Genomic DNA, 21,288 nt, shown 5'->3' on the forward strand with positions numbered 1-21,288 from the left:
AACTGGTCAGAATTGAAGGAATGATGGATGGCGCTAAATACAGGGAAATTCTTAAGGGAAACCTATTTCAGTCTTCCAGAGATTTGAGAAGGTTCACCTTCCAGCAGGACAATGACCCTAAGCATACTGCTAAAGCAACACTTGTGTGGTTTAAGGGGAAACATTTAAATGTCTTGGAATGGCCTAGTCAAAGCCCAGATCTCAATCCAATTGAGAATCTGTGGTATGACTTAAAGATTGCTGTACACCAGCAGAACCCATCCAACTTGAAGGAGCTGGAGCAGTTTTGCCTTGAAGAATGGGCAAAAATCCCAGTGGCTAGATGTGCCAAGCCGAATAGTTATGCAGCTCAGGTTTTCTGTTTTTTTGTCTTATTTCATGTCTGTTTAACCCCCAAAAAATATTTTGCATCTTCAAAATGGTAGGCATGTTGTGGAAATCAAATGCTACAACCCCCCCAAAAATCCATTTTAATTCCAGGTTGTAAGGCAACAACATATGAAAAATGCCAAGGGGGGGTGAATACTTTCGCAAGCCACTGTAATTACAAGCAAGTAAACCTCAAGATACACTTAATTTGAACTAGCTAAATCCTGTGCAACACCTAGTAATAACATTGTACTTATGCAGATGTTAGATGTACTATGTGGCGTACTAGTGTGTTTATTTTCTCACTTGGAAGGTGCTTCCAGAAGCCTTAAAATAAGGGCCAGGTTGTCAGGATGGTAATGTACTATATAAGTACACATTAATTAAAAGTAAGTACCCCTCAAGATACACTTTATTTTAAGCAGCTAAATCCTGTGTAACACCTAGTAATTACATTGTACTTATGCAGACATGTACTCTGTGGTGTACTTGTGGGATTATCCTCTCACTTGGATGGCAAGGAGGTTCAGGTTGTCATCATGGGTAACGTACACATTAATATATTTTATTATAATCTGGGATGACACCCGTATGGTAGACCCCAGTTAGTGAGGTTGACCTATATCTGATCTGTTGTTGTAAACTCAACCAAGTTAACCCAGATGGTACACATTTTGGGGGACAAGTGCTAGAAACAACATTAAGTGGAGAATTTGAAGAGTGCGCATTCACTGGTACATGTAGGTAATTAGAGCCTATTGAGCCTCCAACTATTGTAATCTTGGACCCCCAGTGCATCTGTCCACAAGAGATTATAACCTTGTGACAGTTGTTACTGACTCAGCTGAGAAGAAACTAAACATAAATTGGTTGATAAACCAACCTGGTCAGTTTTATACAGTTCCTTCATTTTCGTTCAACATTTTCTCTGGACAAACTGGAGGACACCCAAGTCAACATGAACATCTTCCATGGTCCCACGCAGCTTGACATGGTGAGAGGCACACCAAACATTGACGGGATAGAGTTGTGTATCAAAAACAGCCTAGAGGAGAGAACAGAGCCAGACAGTACATGGTAGACGACACTGCAAGTTGCACGGCTATACTACTCAGAGCAGATCTATTATCCAGTTAAATGTCTCTTTTAGGGAGGGGGCTGAGGGGGGCCTGTTGGTACAGAGAGAGAGAGAGAGACATAGAGAGAGACATAGAGAGAGACAAAGAGAGAGACAGAGAGAGAAGGCCGGACACCATCAAAAAACATGTCATCACTGTGGTTCAGGAGAGATAGAAAGTGAAGAACACTTTCTAATTGGTTCAGGAGAGATAGAAAGTGAAGAACACTTTCTAATCTTCTGCCCCAAATATAGATTACTTAAAGAGTCCTTCTTCCCCAAATTCACAATGAAAATGTCTACAAATTTGACAGAACAATCAAACAAAGATAAACTTTGTATACTTTTGGGGGAAAGGTCTGTTGTGATAGAGTTGACAGCACGATACATCACAGCTTGCCAAAAGTTAAGGGAGGAAACATAAAAAACATGCATTATAACTATAGTATATAGACAATATGAATACCAATCATTTTCATTTTTTCAAATTGTATATATTATAATTGTTCATTTTGTGTCATGTTTTATTTGTTATATATATACAGTGGGGAGAACAAGTATTTGATACACTGCCGATTTTGCAGAGACGGAATCTAAAACAAAAATCCAGAAAATCACATTGTATGATTTTTAAGTAATTGATTTGCATTTTATTGCATGACATAAGTATTTGATCACCTACCAACCAGTAAAAATTCCGGCTCTCACAGACCTGTTAGTTTTTCTATAAGAAGCCCTCCTGTTCTCCACTCATTACCTGTATTAACTGCACCTGTTTGAACTCGTTACCTGTATAAAAGACACCTGTCCACACACTCAATCAAACAGACTCCAACCTCTCCACAATGGCCAAGACCAGAGAGCTGTGTAAGGACATCAGGGATAAAATTGTAGACCTGCACAAGGCTGGGATGGGCTACAGGACAATAGGCAAGCAGCTTGGTGAGAAGGCAACAACTTTTGGCGCAATTATTAGAAAATGGAAGAAATTCAAAATGACGGTCAATCACCCTCGGTCTGGGGCTCCATGCAAGATCTCACCTCGTGGGCCATCAATGATCATGAGGAAGGTGAGGGATCAGCCCAGAACTACACAGCAGGACCTGGTCAATGACCTGAAGAGAGCTGGGACCACAGTCTCAAAGAAAACCATTAGTAACACACTACGCCGTCATGGATTAAATCCTGCAGCACACGCAAGGTCCCCCTGCTCAAGCCAGCGCATGTCCAAGCCCGTCTGAAGTTTGCCAATGACCATCTGGATGATCCAGAGGAGGAATGGGAGAAGGTCATGTGGTCTGATGAGACAAAAATATAGCTTTTTGGTCTAAACTCCACTCGCCGTGTTTGGAGGAAGAAGAAGGATGAGAACAACCCAAAGAACACCATCCCAACCGTGAAGCATGGAGTTTTCCAACATCATTCTTGGGGATGCTTTCCTGCAAAGGGGACAGGACGACTGCACCGTATTGAGGGGAGGATGGATGGGGCCATGTATCGTGAGATCTTGGCCAACAACCTCCTTCCCTCAGTAAGAGCATTGAAGATGGGTCGTGGCGGGGTCTTCCAGCATGACAATGACCCGAAATACACAGCCAGGGCAACTAAGGAGTGGCTCCATAAGAAGCATCTCAAGGTCCTGGAGTGGCCTAGCCAGTCTCCAGACCTGAACCCAATAGAAAATCTTTGGAGGTAGCTGAAAGTCCGTATTGCCCAGCGACAGCCCCCGAAACCTGAAGGATCTGGAGAAGGTCTGTATGGAGGAGTGGGCCAAAATCCCTGCTGCAGTGTGTGCAAACCTGGTCAAGACCTACAGGAAACGTATGATCTCTGTAATTGCAAACAAAGGTTTCTGTACCAAATATTAAGTTCTGCTTTTCTGATGTATCAAATACTTATGTCATGCCATAAAATGCAAATTAATTACTTAAAAATCATACAATGTGATTTTCTGGATTTTTGTTTTAGATTCCGTCTCTCACAGATGAAGTGTACCTATGATAAAAATTACAGACCTCTACATGCTTTGTAAGTAGGAAAACCTACAAAATCGGCAGTGTATCAAATACTTGTTCTCCCCACTGTATATATATATATATATATATATTGTGACGTCACGAGAGGCTACACAGCTTTCAGCGGGATTGCTCAAGTAGTGCAAGGAGACAAGGTTCAAACAAAACAAGGATTTTATTATAGGTCTTGGGAAATTAACGAAAATATAACAAAATTCTGTTCTCTTGTGGCTCTTTAAGGGTTAACAGTTCAGGGATGTCTCTTCCACATCCAAAATCATAATTCTCACTCGCTCAGATAACTTTTTCCCCAGCCTTACTGTAGTCCACGTTGCAGCTAGTGGCCAACCCAGCAAAAAGTCCTTCCAAATGTCTCTCACGTATTTCCACAGGTGCATATATCCAAAGGTGAGTATTTCCCAAAGGTAAGTATCTCCAAATCCTTATATTCCTCATGGAAGTGGACGTGCAGCACTCTTGTCCTCCAGAGAGCCCAGCTTGGAGACTGTGTCTCTCCCCTTCCCAAACCTTCAGCTCATCAGCTCCTCATTTGTTTCAGCTGCGTGGGAAGATTGGCCATAGAGGGGTGGAGTTCCCGACCATACCAGCAGATGGAGCCATAGCTGTCTGGGTTTGCAGCCACCTCAGGGGGATGTAACGTCCCTCCAGGACACAGCCTCTCGTGACATCACACATCCCCCTCCTCGGGACCGACGTCCTCGTCGGGTAAAGGCAGCGAGAAGGCATCACGCCGGGAGAGGGCGTCCGCATTGCCGTGGTGCTTGCCAGCCCTGTGGACAACAGAAAAGTTAAACGGTTGCAAGCTCAAAAACCATCTGATTACTCTACTGTTTGATTCCTTGTTCTTGGCCATCCACTGCAGAGGGGCGTGATCAGATACCACCATGAAACGTCGGCCCAGGAGATAGAACCGAAGGGACTCCAGGGCCCAGACTACAGCCAGACATTCTTTCTCCACCGTTGAATAGTTCTTCTCTCTTGGAAGTAACTTTCTGCTTAGGTAGAGAATGGGATGTTCTTCACCGTCATGTGCCTGGGTGAGGACAGCACCCAGACCCACCTCCGAAGCATCCGCTTGGACAATGAATTCCTTCTTGAAGTCTGGTGCCACCAGGATCGGACTGGAGCAGAGTGCTCGCTTCAGGTTGAGGAAAGCCGCCTCCGCCGCAGGGTTCCACTTCACCATTCCTCGATGGTCCTGCGCAGCCTCTCCAGCTCCTCCTGTTGCTTAGGGAAGGAGCTCTGTTGGAGTTTAGCCTGGAGGATATCTAACTCTTCTGTCTTCATGTCTAACTGTTGCTTTAACAAACGATACCTCTCAGCGGTCCCCTTCAGACCAGACAGTTCTTTGTCCAGATTCTGTAGCTCCGTCTCTGTGTCGGTCTGGGCACCTGCCATCCCTATCAGAGCCCGGGCGGGAGTGAGTAACTCGGAGGATTGCACCGGAGCCTTCCCAGGATGAGTCTTGCCTCTCCGTTTCCGAGGTACTCGGGTTATCCTCTCCTGAGACTCTCTCCAGAGTGGGTAAAAGGCTGGGCAGTCTCGTCCAATTAGGACAGGGACGGGGAGGGAATCAACCACCCCGCCGTCGTGTGTATGGTTCCCCGTGTGCTGGTCATTGTAAGTTCAGTAATGGGGTATTCTCTGGTGTCCCCATGGACACAGGAAACTGGGAGGACTTTCCCCGGGGTCAGACACGTTGGGCCCACCAAATCCTTACGCACCAGGGTGGCCCGGCTACCAGAATCCAGTAAGGCCTCCACATCATGGTGATTCACAGTTACCGGGCAGGTGGGGGGGTCGATCTGGGCCGCCATCTACGACTCCCAAGAGCGAGGCAAAACGGTGTGTGGGTGCTGAGCTGGAGGACTCCGCAGTGGGCATAGGTTCATCGGCTGGTTTCCCACACTGCCAGGAGATATGTCCCATCTCCCCCACACCGGTAACACTGTCGAGTTTCCCCCCTCCTGGTGTACTCTTCTTGGACCCGCCTGGTTTCTGGCTCCCCTGGAGCCGGGATAAGTCCTGACGTGGCTGGGTTCGAGACCTTGGGGTCCTTTGGACGGGTTCTTCCCATTTGTGGTGGGGCCGCCCTCCTGGGGTCTTTTTCGGGAAGCATTCAGCATCTCCGCTGTGGCCTGGTACTTTTCCACAGCTTCCACGGTCAGATCAGCCGTGGTCAAGGCCTGTTGACTGATGAACCGTTTTGCCTCATAAGGCAGGGCGCGTGAGGTAACGATCCACCACAACGGCCTCCACCACCGCCGCTGCTGGATTCCTCTGCGGATCCAGCCATTTCCTTGCGATTCGGACAAGTTCATGCATCTGCGCCCGAGGAGGTTGGTCTGGTTGGAAGGTCCAGCTGTGAAAGCGCTGGGCCATACCAAACTTTGTGAGTCCATATCTGCTGAGGATCTCAGACTTCAGGGCATCATAGTCAGTAACCTGGTCAGGGCCCAGGTCCCGGACAGCATTCAGCGATTCCCCGGTTAGAAAGGGGGCTAACAGACCAACCCACTGTTGCTTGGGCCAGGCTTCCCTAGTGGCCGTGGCCTCAAATGCATGCAGGTATGCCTCAACGTCATCGGTAGCTCCCATCTTAGATATAAAGTCACTTGCCTTTATTGGGCGGGTATTTTGGACCACCCTCTGTCTCTGCAACTGCAATTCCTCTGCCTTCAGAAGGTTGGCTTTCTTTTGCTCCTCCAAGAGAGCCACGTTTGCTTGCATCTGGGCTTGCTGGCCAGCAACAAGGGCTTTCAATATGTCCTCCATTTCAGTCGGCGGGGAGCCTACGGCCAACTTGGAAAACTGGGTGATCAAACCTTCGGTATCCTCCTCTGACATGCACTATTAACGCTTGAGCGTGCCTGTATTCTCCACCATCTGTGACGTCACGAGAGGCTACACAGCTTTCAGCGGGATTGCTCAAGTAGTGCAAGGAGACAAGGTTCAAACAAAACAAGGATTTTATTATAGGTCTTGGGAAATTAACGAAAATATAACAAAATTCTGTTCTCTTGTGGCTCTTTAAGGGTTAACAGTTCAGGGATGTCTCTTCCACATCCAAAATCATAATTCTCACTCGCTCAGATAACTTTTCCCCAGCCTTACTGTAGTCCACGTTGCAGCTAGTGGCCAACCCAGCAAAAAGTCCTTCCAAATGTCTCTCACGTATTTCCACAGGTGCATATATCCAAAGGTGAGTATTTCCCAAAGGTAAGTATCTCCAAATCCTTATATTCCTCATGGAAGTGGACGTGCAGCACTCTTGTCCTCCAGAGAGCCCAGCTTGGAGACTGTGTCTCTCCCCTTCCCAAACCTTCAGCTCATCAGCTCCTCATTTGTTTCAGCTGCGTGGGAAGATTGGCCATAGAGGGGTGGAGTTCCCGACCATACCAGCAGATGGAGCCATAGCTGTCTGGGTTTGCAGCCACCTCAGGGGGATGTAACGTCCCTCCAGGACACAGCCTCTCGTGACATCACAAATATATATATATATATACAGCCAGTCAAAGGTTTGGACACACCTACTCATTCAAGGGTTTTTCTTTCTTTTTACTATTTTCTACATTCTAGAATAATAGTGAAGACATCAAAACTATGAAATAACACATATGGAATCATGTAGTAACCAAAAAGGTGTTAAACAAATCAAAATATATTTTAAATTTTAGATTCTTCAAAGTAGCCACCCTTTGCCTTGATGACAGCTTTGCACACTCTTGCCATTCTCTCAACCAGCTTCACCTGGAATGCTTTTCCAACAGTCTTGAAGGAGTTCCCACATATGTTGAGCACTTGTTAGCTGCTTTTCCTTCACTCTGCGGTTCAACTCATCCCAAACCATCTCAATTGGTTTGAGGTCAGGTGATTGTGGAGGCCAGGTCATCTGATGCAGCACTCCTTCACTCTCCTTCTTGGTCAAATAGCCCTTACACAGCCTGGAGGTGTGTTGGGTCATTGTCCTGTTGAAAAACAAATGAGAGTCCCACTAAGTGCAAACCAGATGGGATGGCGTATTGCTGCGGAAAGCTGTGGTAGCCATGCTGGTTAAGTGTGCCCTGAATTCCAAATAAATCACTGACAGTGTCACCAGCAAACCACCACCACACCATCACACCTCCTCCTCCATGCTTCACGGTGGGAACCACACATGCAGAGATTATCCGTTCACCTACTCTGCGTCTCACAAAGACACAGCAGTTGGAACCAAAAAATCTCAAATTTGGACTCATCAGACCAAAGGACAGATTTCCACCAGTCTAATGTCCATTGCTCATGTTTCTTGGCCCAAGCAAGTCTCTTCTTCTTATTGGTGTCCTTTAGTAGTGGTTTCTTTGCAGCAATTCGACCATGAAGGCCTGATTCACACAGTCTCCTCTGAACAGTTGATGTTGAGATGTGTCTGTTTCTTGAACTCTGTGAAGCATTTACTTGGGCTGCAATTTCTGAGGCTGGTAACTCTAATGAACTTATCGAGGCGCACAATTGGCCCAGCGTCGTCCAGGGTAGGGGAGGGAATGGCCGGCAGGGATGTAGCTCAGTTGGTAGAGCATGGCGTTTGCAACGCCAGGGTTGTGGGTTCGATTCCCACAGGGGGCCAGTATGAAAAATTAAAAAATGTATGCACTCACTAACTGTAAGTCGCTCTGGATAAGAGCGTCTGCTAAATGACTAAAATGTAAATGCAGAGGTAACTCTGGGACTTCCTTTCCTGTGGCGGTCCTCATGAGAGCCAGTTTCATCATAGCACTTGATGGTTTTTGCGACTGCACTTTCAATGTTCCGGTCAGTCAAAAAGCTGGCAAAGGGTGGCTGCTTTGGAGAACATCAAATATAAAATATATTTTGATTTGTTTAACACTTTTTTGGTTACTACGTGATTTCATATGTATCACGTTTCAGGAGAAGACCCAGATGCAGACATTGTCGAAGTAACAAAAGTTTATTTCAGGGGGTAGGCAAACAACAGGTCAACAGGAGACAAAGGGCTGTGAGACATGGGTTTGATCCTAGAAACATGAAAAGTGGGATGTATACGGAGGGTACAGGTCAACAGAAGACGAACAGCAGAGTGGCCAATGATCTTGGAGATGGGGAAAGGGCCGCTAAACCGGGGGAAAGTTTGAGGGACTCCACCCGGAGGGGCAGATCTCGGGTGGACAGGCATACCTTCTGCCCGAGACGATACCGGTGAGCCGGGGTCCAGTGGCGGTCCGCTTGTCGTCGATACCTGGAGGTGGTCTTGAGAAGAGCCAACCGGGCTCTCCTCCAGGTACGACGACAGCGGCGGACAAACATCTGGGCCGAGGGTATGCCGACCTCTTCCTCTTGCTCCGGGAAGAGTGGGGGTTGATAACCCAGGGAACACTCAAAGGACCAGTTCGTACTATCACGTTTCAGGAGAAGACCCAGATGCAGACAGTGTCGAAGTAACAAAAGTTTATTACAAAAACAGGGGGTAGGCAAACAACAGGTCAAGGGCAGGCAGAGGTCAGTAATCCAGATCAGAGTCCAAAAGGTACAGAACGGCTGGCAGTCTCAGGGTCAGGGCAGGCAGAGGTCAATAATCCAGGGTGGTGTGACAAGGTACAGAACGGCAGGCAGGCTCAGGGTCAGGGCAGGCAGAATGGTGAAAAACGGGAAAACTAGAAAACAGGAATTTGAGAAAGACAGGAGCAAGGGGAAAACCGCTGGTAGGCTTGACGAAACAAAACGAACTGGCAACAGACAAACAGAGAACACAGGTATAAATACACTGGGGATAATGGGGAAGATGGGCGACACCTGGAGGGGGGTGGAGACAATCACAAAGACAGGTGAAACAGACAATATGTGTTATTTCATCGTTTTTATGTCTTCACTGTTATTCTACAATGTAGAAAATAGTAAAAACCCTGGAACGAGTAGGTGTGTCCAAACTTTGGACTGGTACTATATATATATATATAAAATATATTATTTTAAACTGTTTTTATTGTTGTCACTGTTGTTTTCATTATTGTGTGTATCACTTTGCTTTGGCAACATTGACCTTGTTGTTCATGCCATTAAATTATATTGAATTTGAATTAGAGAGAGAGACAGAGAGAGAGAGAGAGAGAGAGAGAGAGAGAGAGAGAGAGAGAGAGAGAGAGAGAGAGAGAGAGAGAGAGGACCTGAGCAGCTGCCAGTGACGTGGTAGTAACGCTTCTGTTCTTCGCAACAGGACTACTGGAGCCAGTCCAATAGTATTATAGCCCTGCACAGACCTCAATAGCTGCCAGAGAAACAAGCATCACAAACTGAACTTGTGCACATCACCACAGGTATGTGTAAATGCTCTATACTGGAACTACGCTTCAGTGCGTTGAAATCACTGTCAGACATGTGCTGTTTATCTCCAAGAGTGAGAGGGAAAGCCATTAAGGTTATGCCCAAACTCTTAGGATGATAGTGGCGTCAAGAAGCATTAGTGGCTCCACATTATTTTGAATACCCTCTAAAGTGCTGAATATGCAGAAGCCCAGCAGGCATCTAGCAGCTGGCACAGTCAAAGTATTTCCTCTGAATCCAATTCTATGTACTGCTCCGTGTATTAAAATGAGATGCACTGTATTACTCCCTATTAACACAATGAGGAACACCTGGAAAAGCACAGCTTGCTGGAAATCTACCTCACATGAACTTACATCTCATGTACAGAAAAAACTGCTGTCCACCTTTCTAAAACCACTCTTCAAGATATTCAACCATCAGAATAAAAGGTGTGTCCTAATCGCCTTGACTGAGCCAAAGGCCAAATCTCTGTTACCCTCCAGTGACCCATCTCCTCTCCTCATGTTGCAGTTCACTCCTGGGTGAAAATGCCTAATAGGGCTGAGGTCTGTGTCACCGTGGCCTAGTGACACAGCTATAAGTGTTTTCTGAGTCATAAAGTACAAGAAAATGTTAATACCGGTACACATAAACATGTGTGCCAGGTGGTTCTGAAAGTCTGGAGGCTTTATTTATATATTTATTTACTTTTATTACTCTTGGCATGCAAGAATACAAGTATCGCACTGGGATAGAGCAGCCGACATGCAGGCCAAATTGCTTGATTTAATTATCGAAAGGTCAATCAGGGAAGAAATGGTGAGAAAGTGCAACAAGTTGAAGATTGACCAGGATTTTCAGACATAGGATTTGGAGCTAACCCCAAGGATGTGGAGGTGTTAGTTATGTAATGAACTATACGGTATATGTCTAGTTAGAACAAAGCCATCTGTGCCCATCCCGTTTTTATCCCTGCTCTACTGTTAATGATTGTATGGAGGAATCAGTTGTTTTCTACAAAGGCTTGATATCATTATTATAAAGTGATATCACAGGTATGGTATCATTGTACATAAAATGATGTCACCTCACACAGATGGTGGGAGAGTAGAGAACCTGAATTAACAGGCTATGACCTGAATACAAAAAAGATGCAAACCTGGATTTGTGTCTGTCTTTATTCCTGCAGCAAATAAATAGTGAGAAAGAATAATGTTTGACATAATAAAATAACCCCTTTCATGTTTTGTCCTTTATCAAACCACAATAATTAGAAGAGATCACATTTGTGAGTCATACAATATGTGAGACCATCTGTAAACAATTGTGTCCTTAGTGTGCTTAATATGACTGGCTCACAGAGAGCCAGGTGCATGCCAGGTATGATGCCAACAAAGAGAAGGCAGAGCCTGAGATGTATAAATGAATACAAATATACAGGTAGAACTGCAGCAGTAGTAGTCTATGCATTGTAGCACCATCGGTTCGGCACTGAACTACACAACAGGGTGTCATCCAAGGTCACACAGTGGCAGTGGTGTAAAGTAACTAAGTAAAACTACTTTAAAGCACTACTTAAGTAGTTTTTTGGGGTATCTGTACTTTACTTTACTATTTATATTTTTGACAACTTTTACTTGTACTTCACTACATTCCTGAAGAAAATAATGTACTTTTTACTGCATACATTTCCCCTGACACACAAAATACTAGTTATATTTGGAATGCTTAACAGGATAAGAAAATGGTTTAAGAGTGTTGGAGTGTGCCCTTGACTAATTTTAAAAAACAAGAAAATTGTGCTGTTTGGATTGCCTAATTTTACTTTTGATACTTAAGTATATTTTTGCAATTACATTTACTTTCGGTACTTAAGTATATTTAAAACCAAATACTTTTACTTAAGTCATTTTCTATTAAGGTATCTTTACTTTTACTCAAGCATGACAATTGCGTACTTTTTCCACCACTGCACAGTGGTTCAATGGTGATGGAGAGGTCTTGGAGCGGACAGGCCTTCCAAGGAAGGAATAGTGACCCTGTCTTGTAGAGACACATACAAACAAATGTCAATCAATTTTATATAGCTATAAAGCCTTTTCTACAACATCAGCAGCCGTCAAATACATAAATACTCCTACATACAATCACATTTTACAGTCATAGGCCTACTAGCTACTTGTGTGTTCACGGACATATTCAACCTCTCCTTGTCCCAGTCTGTGATCCCCACATGCTTCAAGATGTCCACCATTGTCCCTGTACACAAGCAAACTAATGTAACTTACCTAAATGACTATCACCCTGTAGCACTCACTTCTGTCATCATAAAGTGCTTCGAGAGGCTTGTTTAAGGACCACATCAGCTTACCTGACACCCTGGACCCACTCTAATTTGCATACCGCCCCAACAGATCCATGAATTACGCAATCTCTATTGCTCTACACACTGCCCTATCCCACCTAGACAAAAGGAACACCTATGTGAGAATGCTGTTCATTGACTACAGCTCAGCGTTCAACACCATAATCACCTCTAAGCTTGACACTAAGCTCAAGGCCCTGGGTATGAACGCCTCCCTCTGCAACTGGATATGGGACTTATATTTACATTGGACATTTTAGTCATTTAGCAGACGCTCTTATTCAGAGCGACTTACAGTAGTGAGAGCATACATTTTTGTACTTCCTGACAGGCAGACCCCAGGTGGTGAGAGTAGGCAACAACACCTCCGCCACGCTGACCCTCAACACGGGGGCCCCCCAGGGGTGCGTGCTCAGACCCCTCCTGTACTCCCTGTACACCCGTGACTGCGTGTCCACTCACAACTCCAACACCGTCATAAAGTTTTCAGACGGCACAAAGGGGGTGGGCCTGATCACCAACGGCGACGAGACAGCCTACAGGGAGGAGGTTAGAGCCCTGGCAGAGTGGTGCTAGGAAAACAGCCTCTCCCTCAACGTCAGCAAAACCAAGGAGCTGATCGTGGAAAACAGGAAACAGGGAGGATCACGCCCCTATTTTCATCGACAGGGTTGCAGTGGAGAGGTTCAAAAGCTTCCTCAGCGTGCACATCACAGATGACCTGACATGGTCCAATCACACCACCAGCGCAACAGCGCCTCTTCAACCTCAAGCGGCTGAAGAAATTTGGCATGGGCCCTCAGATCCTACAGAAGTCCTACAGATTGTACAGCTACACAATCGAGAGAACCGGCTGCATCACTGCACTGCCCTCAACAGGAAGGCTGTACAGAGGGTTGTGTGGACGGTCTAATACATCATAGGGCGAGCTCCCTGCCCTCCAGGACATTTACTCCAGGCGGTGTCTGAGGAAGGCCCGAAAGATCGTCAAGGACTCCAGTCACCCGAGCCACGTACTGTTCACTCTGTTACCATCTGGCAAGCGTTATCGGAGCATCAGGTCTCGGACAAACAGGCTCCGAGACAGCTACTACCACCAGGACATCAGTCTTCTGAACAGCTAACCCTAGCTGTCTCCCTCCACAGACCTGCACCTTTCAGAGTAGTTGCACCTCAGAGACTATCTGCACCCACACATCCAACCCTTACACACGAACACACAAACACACAAACACACAAACACACAAACACACAAACACACACACACACACACACACACAAACACCCATAAACACACACACACACACACAAGCACCCACACACACTCAGAACTCTCTCTCTCTCACACACACACAGTCAGCACTGCTGTTCTATTATATACTGGACTATTTATTCCACTGCGTGACCAAGTCACTACCCACTGTATATTTGTAAATACAGTGTAAATACAGTCTATTATTACTATGTAGTACTATGCATACTACCTCTCTTATTACTTCTATTACTTGTTATTTTTGACTTGACTCTTTTTATTGTTATTATTGATATTGACTAATGTACTGCTATGTTGAGGGAGCTAGCGCATAAGCATTTCACTGCACCTTTTACACCTGCTCTAAACTGTTAATGTGAAGAATACAATTAGATTTGATTTGTGTTACAGCAAAGATTAACATAAAGAAAGGTTGAGACAGGACCATGCCTGTACACAAACTGAAGTAAGCTTTATGCGACATCTTTTTGAGTGCGGACACATTACACCTTTTGTTTGTCTGTACACAAACTGTAGCAATGAGAGCATCCCATTATTTGAAGGAGCAGCTGAGCAGGCAGAGAGAGAGAGAGAGAGAGAGACTGCAAGAACAACAGATGGAGGTTGCGTCCCAAATAAGTGTGCACTTGGATCATAGATTAGCGCCGTTTTAGGCATCTCACAGTACGGACATTGCAATTTATTGCCCTGGCCACATCTGCAGTCCTCATGCCTCCTTGCAGCATGCCTAATGCACGTTCACACAGATGAGCAGGGACCCTGGGCATCTTTCTTTTGGTGTTTTTCAGAGTCAGTAGAAAGGCCTCTTTAGTGTCCTAAGTTTTCATAACTGTGACCTTAATTGCCTACCGTCTGTAAGCTGTTAGTGTCTTAACGACCGTTCCACAGGTGCATGTTTATTAATTGTTTATGGATCATTGATCAAGCATGGGAAACAGTGCTTAAACCCTTTACAAATAAGATCTGTGAAGTTATTTGGATTTTTACGAATTATCTTTGAAAGACGGGGTCCTGAAAAAGGGACATTTCTTTTTTTGCTGAGTTTATATATGTATATGTAAAAATTACAGGATGTAACATATAATATGAAATGGATGACGTAGTACACAATTTGATGACGTAGTACACAAAAAGCGGGGGGCACGTTTTGGCTCATGAGCACCACTTTCAGAATTACTGGATGAACTTATACAAAAGTTCTGGAGCATCACTTTAACCCAGGTTGGTTACAACACTAGTTGGGAGGCCACAACAGGAAGTTTGTTCTTCCATCTGCAAGTAAAAAGACAAGCACAAGCTAGAATTGTTTGTATGATGAAAGGTGTTAGCTAGCTAGTTAGCTAAACAAAAATGTATGTCAAATTAGCAAATGGGACTGTTATGTGGGCAGCTTGTCTCTCCCTTTTCTGTTTCCCTTCTTCCTTGTTTTGTCCCCTCTTTGTCTGTTGTATCTGTATGTGTGTTTGTCCCCATTATGTGGGTGTGTCTGGAGTGGATCGGGGGGCGTGCTCAGGATCTGCCTCTCCTGTGCAGCTGCGGGTTGTTTCCAGTGATTCCTGCCTACGCAGCTGCATCCTATTCTCTCATCAACCTGCACTACTAATTCATGGGCATGGCTCTCCACCGGCGCCAGATCGTTGTTCTTACTAGAGCGGTAACTTGGCTCACCAGTAGAGTTAAATTGTCTTTGTCTTCAGCCTGGCTCTTTACTCTCCTTAACCTGTCATTTGTTTTGTCTTCAGTTCAGACATACCTCCCAACCTGCCTGCCTGCCTTCCTGCCTGCCGGCCTGCCTGCCTGCCTGCCTGCCTGCCTCAGCCTCTCCTTCCTCCGGAGCCGACTAGCCCACTCTGTTCCTTTTATTCAGTTGTTTTTGGACTAAGACAAATTGAACTTTTATTAAAATATTTTTTGTTTCCTCCACTCCCTTAGTCGTGTTTGTTTCTCTGAGTGCTGGGTTGAACCATAGCTTAACAGAACGATCTGGCCATGGACCCAACAGAGAAACAGCACGGGGCAAACGAAGACAGCTTCCAACAAGCTATCCAGGCTCAAGGAACGTTGCTAGGACAGCATGACCAATTGATTCGGACTCTTTTGGAAGATAATCATCAACTGCTGAACCAGGTGACTCAGTTAACTACACAAGTCTCTAAATTGTCTGTTATCAGTTCTCCATCTCTCTCTGACCCCCAGTTTGATGCACCCCAAGTTGTTTCCTCGGACATTACGCAGGCTTCGTTCCATCGGGAACCCCCTGTCACGTCGCCTGAACCGTTCAATGGAGAATTGGACAAGTGCCGGGGATTTTTGCTTCAGTGTGACTTGATTTTTCGGCAGAGACCACTGTCATTTTCTACTGATTCCTCTAAGGTACATTATGTTCGGGGGCTGTTAAGAGGGAGAGCTCTGGTTTGGGCTGAGGCTGTGTGCTCAAATCAAACTTTGACTGGATTGACTTTTGCAGATTTTTCTGCTAAATTGAAGACTGTTTTTGACCATCCTGACCATGTGGGTAATTCCTCCAAGATACGTTTTAATTTGAGGCAGGGTTCTAACAGTGTGGCTGAGTACTCTATTGAGTTCTGGACTTTGGCAGCGGACTCCAAGTGGAACAATGTGGCACTTCAAGGAGCATTTCTAAACGGTTTGAATGAAGCCATTAAGGATGAACTGGCTGCTCGTGACGAGCCACATGATTTACATTCTCTCGTTTCCCTGTCCATTAAGCTAGACAACTGGTTGCGGGAGGCGTCGGGAGAGAGGCGGTCGGCCACATCTAGGAGGACGAGTTCCCCAGCCTTCAACCACTCGAGTCTCGCCTCCCGGAGCCGGCAGCTTCTTGTTCCTGATCCCATCCCGAGCACAGAGGAGGAACCAATGCAAGTGGGTCGAGCTCGACTACCTCCAGCAGAGCGGCAACGGCGCCTCCAGGCGGGTGAGTGCCTGTACTGTGGAGATGCCACACACATTCTGGCTACATGCCCTAAGCGACCAAAAGACAAGGCTCGCTCGTAACGGTGGGTCTACTTGCGAGCCCAGAGTTAGATCCTGAACCCATCATTTCCCGATTACAAGTACCTGTAACCTTACGTTTCCAGAGGCATTCCCTGCCACTCTCAGCTCTCATAGACTCAGGTGCAGAAGACAACTTTATTAGCCACCAGTTCGTTACACAAGCTCGTATCCCCACGGAGCCACTACCTACCCCCATTCGGGTCACAGCCCTTGATGGGCGCCTCCTCGCGGAGATAACTCATCAAACCACCCCCGTTTCCCTAGTGATTTCTGGCAATCATTGTGAAAGCATTCAGTTAAGAGTTATGTCTGGCTCAGCTACCTCCCTAATCCTTGGCTTCCCCTGGTTGGCTCTTCACAACCCACAAATTGATTGGACACGTCACACCATTCTCAGTTGGAGCACTAACTGCCATTCAGAGTGCCTTAGGTCAGCGGTTCCCCCCACTAAGTGTAACCCAACTCATCCCTCAGCTCCTCTCGATCTGTCATCTGTTGCCAAAGAATACCATGACTTAGCGGAGGTTTTCAGTAAGGACAAGGCTCTGTCTCTACCACCACATAGGCCTTATGATTGCCCTATTGAACTGCTTCCTGGTGCTCCCTTGCCCTCTAGTCGCTTATACAATCTGTCCCGACCGGAAAGAGAGGCAATGGAGCAGTATATTGGTGATTCTCTGGCCTCGGGCATAATCCGTCCCTCGTCGTCTCCTTTGGGTGCAGGTTTCTTTTTCGTTGAAAAGAAAGACAAGTCGTTACGCCCCTGTATCGATTTCAGGGGTTTAAACAACATAACTGTTAAAATCAAGTATCCCCTTCCACTCATCAACTCAGCTTTTGAACCTCTGCATGGCGCCACAGTTTTCTCCAAGCTCGACCTCAGGAACGCTTATCACCTTGTCAGAATCCGAAAGGGAGATGAGTGGAAAACCGCTTTCAACACTCCACTGGGGCATTTTTAGTATTTGGTCATGCCCTTTGGGCTCTCAAACGCCCCTGCTGTATTCCAAGCCATGGTGAACGATGTTCTTAGGGATTTTTTGAACCGTTTGTCTTTGTATACCTGGATGATATTCTTGTTTTTCCAAGTCACCCGAGGAGCATGAGTCACACGTCCGTCAAGTCCTTCAACGGCTCTTGGAGAATAAGCTGCACGTCAAAGCAGAAAAGTGTGAGTTCCACAAACAGTCTACATCGTTCCTTGGTTTCATCATTGAGAGCGGGCAGGTGAAGGCGGACCCCGAGAAGATCCGGGCAGTGACGGAATGGCCCACACCCACCACCCGTAAGCAACTTCAACGATTTTTGGGCTTTGCTAACTTCTACCGAAGATTCATTAAGGGTTTTAGTAAAGTGGTGGCACCCCTTACTAGACTCACATCCCCTAAGGTCCCTTTTCTGTGGTCCCCTGAGGCGGAGCAGGCGGAGCAGGCGGTAGGGGTTTTGAAGGAACTGTTTTCCACCTCCCCCGTGTTGATACACCCCAATACCTCTCTGCAGTTTATTGTGGAGGTGGACGCGTCTGACTCAGGTGTGGGAGCAGTCCTCTCCCAGCGCTCCCCCACTGACCAAAGGCTTCACCCCTGTGCTTTTTTCTCCAAGAAATTGTCACCCACAGAACGGAATTACGACGTTGGAAACCGGGAACTGCTGGCGGTCAAGCTAGCACTGGAAGAATGGCTGCACTGGCTGGATGGAGCTGAACTGCCGTTTGTGGTCTGGACAGACCACAAAAACTTGGCTTACTTACTTACTTTATTGTCCCCATGGGGAAATTTTGTTGCAGTGTCATGTACACATTTAAAGTGGCGTTAAATACAAAACAAGATTGACAATACAACTTTCAATAACAGTCACGCACCAATAAAAGTAAGAAATAAGAAATAAAACATTTAAAACATTTAAAACAAAGACTAGCCTGCTGGCCTTACGGGGTCAATGGGAACATTTGCCCGAGCTATTTAAGAGGGATATCACACCTGGCACAAATGATTGTCTCGTTCTATTTTTCCTGCTGAGGGGTGCCCTATACCTACGCCCAGAGGGGAGTAATTCAAAGTCCAGGTACAGGGGGTGACTTGGGTCTAAAATGATTTTGTGAGCCTTACGGAGGGCCCTGACCTTAAAGATCTCATCCAGGCCTGTCTGTTTGACTCCAAGTACCTTACTTGCTGTGGTAATACAGCAATTACATCCAAGCCACTAAGAGACTCAACTCACGCCAAGCCAGATGGGCCCTGTTTTGTAGTAGGTTTAACTTTATTCTTACATACAGACCGGGGTCATGAAATGTTAAACCAGATGCTTTGTCCCGCCAGTTTGCTGACCCTTCGGAGACCAGCGAGCCTGAGGCAGTCCTACCTTCCTCATGCGTCGTGGCGGCAGTACAGTGGGAGATCGAGTCTCTTGTGAAGACTGCACTTGCCACGGACCCGGGACCGGGTGATGGACCTCCCAACCTACTCTTTGTTCCTGAGACGGTCCGGTCTCAGGTGTTGCAGTGGATTCACACCTCCCGTTTTGCTGGTCACCCTGGGATGAGACGCACGTTGACGCTGCTTAGGAGACATTTTTGGTGGCCTTCAATGGAAACTGACGTTCGGGCTTTTGTGGCAGCCTGTTCAACCTGTGCTCGGGCAAAGCCTCCCATCAGTCCCCTTCGGGCTGCTGCTACCCCTCCCAGTTCCCAGCCGTCCCTGGTCCCACATAGCCATGGATTTTGTCACCGGCCTACCCAAGTCTGAAGGTAATGATACTATACTTACCATTGTGGACAGATTCTCTAAATCTGTTCACTATATATAGCATTACCAAAATTACCGTCTGCCAGTGAGACAGCGGACCTCCTAGTCCAACATGTATTCCGTCCCCATGGAATACCTGTGGACATCGTATCTGATAGAGGCCCACAGTTTACTTCCCGTGTTTGGAAGGTGTTCTGTTCTGCTTTGGGTGCTTCCGTTAGTCTGTCCTCAGGGTTTCATCCCCAGACCAACGGTCAAACAGAAAGAGCCAATCAAAACCTCGAAGCAACCCTTCGTTGTGTGGCTGCTCAACATCCATCATCCTGGGCCAAACATCTGCCTTGGCTAGAGTACGCCCACAACTCCCTCACCACCTCTGCCACCGGCCTTTCACCCTTCGAAGTAACCATGGGTTATCAACCCCCTCTGTTTCCTGCTCAGGAGAAGGAATTGGCTGTTCCTTCGGTTCAGGAGAACCTCCGCCGCTGCCAGAGAGTGTGGAGCGACGCTCGGGGAAGCGTTGCTCGGACCACCGACAGGAACAAGACGACCGCGGATAGGAGCAGGACTCCCGCACCTGTGTTTCATCCTGGTCAAGAAGTTTGGCTGTCATCTAAGAACGTACCTCTTCGTACCAAATCACGCAAGCTGTCTCCTCGGTACCTGGGTCCGTTTGTGGTGGAGTCCATCGTTAACCCCGCTGCGGTTCGTTTGAAGTTGCCTTCAGCCATGAAGATACACCCTACTTTCCACGTCTCCCAACTGAAACCTGTGTCCTCCAGCCTTTTGTGTCCGCCGGCAGATCCACCTCCACCTGTTCGCCTCATTGACGACCATCCGGCCTACACCGTCAGTAGGCTCCTGGACTCTCGGAGGCGGGGTAGGGGTCTCCAATACCTAGTCTATTGGGAAGGTTATGGACCAGAGGAGAGGTCTTGGGTCCCTAAGCGTTTTGTGTTGGATCCTCAGCTGATCACGGACTTCCATCACGACAACCCTGACAGGCCTGGTGGGTCATTGAGGGGGGGGTACTGTTATGTGGGCAGCTTGTCTCTCCCTTTTCTGTTTCCCTTCTTCCTTGTTTTGTCCCCTCTTTGTCTGTTGTATCTGTATGTGTGTTTGTCCCCATTATGTGGGTGTGTCTGGAGTGGATCGGGGGGCGTGCTCAGGATCTGCCTCTCCTGTGCAGCTGCGGGTTGTTTCCAGTGATTCCTGCCTACGCAGCTGCATCCTATTCTCTCATCAACCTGCACTACTAATTCATGGGCATGGCTCTCCACCGGCGCCAGATCGTTGTTCTTACTAGAGCGGTAACTTGGCTCACCAGTAGAGTTAAATTGTCTTTGTCTTCAGCCTGGCTCTTTACTCTCCTTAACCTGTCGTTTGTTTTGTCTTCAGTTCAGACATACCTCCCAACCTGCCTTCCTGCCTGCCTGCCGGCCTGCCTGCCTGCCTGCCTGCCTGCCTGCCTCAGCCTCTCCTTCCTCCGGAGCCGACTAGCCCACTCTGTTCCTTTTCTTCAGTTGTTTTTGGACTAAGACAAATTGAACTTTTATTAAAATAATTTTTGTTTCCTCCACTCCCTTAGTCGTGTTTGTTTCTCTGAGTGCTGGGTTGAACCATAGCTTAACAGGGACTAGTTAAGGCTGTTGAAAGTTTGACTGTTTAGCTTAATAGCTAGCTTGCACTAGTTTTACTTTACTGTAATTAAAATCAGAACTAGCTATCACCGGTGAATACCTGTCTGGTAACACTTTACTTGATACCCAGTGTCATGACACGGTCATAACCATGTCATAATATGTCATAACGGCTGACATAACTTGTCATAACATGTCATAATATGGTCATAACACTGTCATGACACATATATAGACCTGTTGTGACATATATTGCATACTTTTATGTCTGGTTATGACACCTCATAACCCACAAAACCTACCAAGGTAGTTATTTTATTGCTGTTCATGACACCTACATAAGAGTGTCAAAACCCACAAAGCCTACCACACAAGGCAAGACATTCCATTACACCTTAGCCTACTTGTCAACAGTATATTTATGTT

General features: G+C 46.5%; 1 long non-coding RNA gene across 1 annotated transcript; it reads left to right on the plus strand.

The window, feature by feature from the left end:
• Positions 1-1,235: 1,235 nt before the first annotated feature.
• LOC121549355 lies at positions 1,236-20,650 on the plus strand. Its single transcript, XR_005996799.1, has 3 exons — positions 1,236-1,363; positions 9,734-9,833; positions 20,621-20,650. It is a non-coding gene; the product is annotated as an uncharacterized LOC121549355 (long non-coding RNA).
• The last annotated feature ends 638 nt before the right edge of the window (positions 20,651-21,288 follow it).

The sequence above is a fragment of the Coregonus clupeaformis genome, chromosome 33 (assembly GCF_020615455.1).
Source record: "Coregonus clupeaformis isolate EN_2021a chromosome 33, ASM2061545v1, whole genome shotgun sequence".
NCBI lineage: Eukaryota > Metazoa > Chordata > Actinopteri > Salmoniformes > Salmonidae > Coregonus > Coregonus clupeaformis.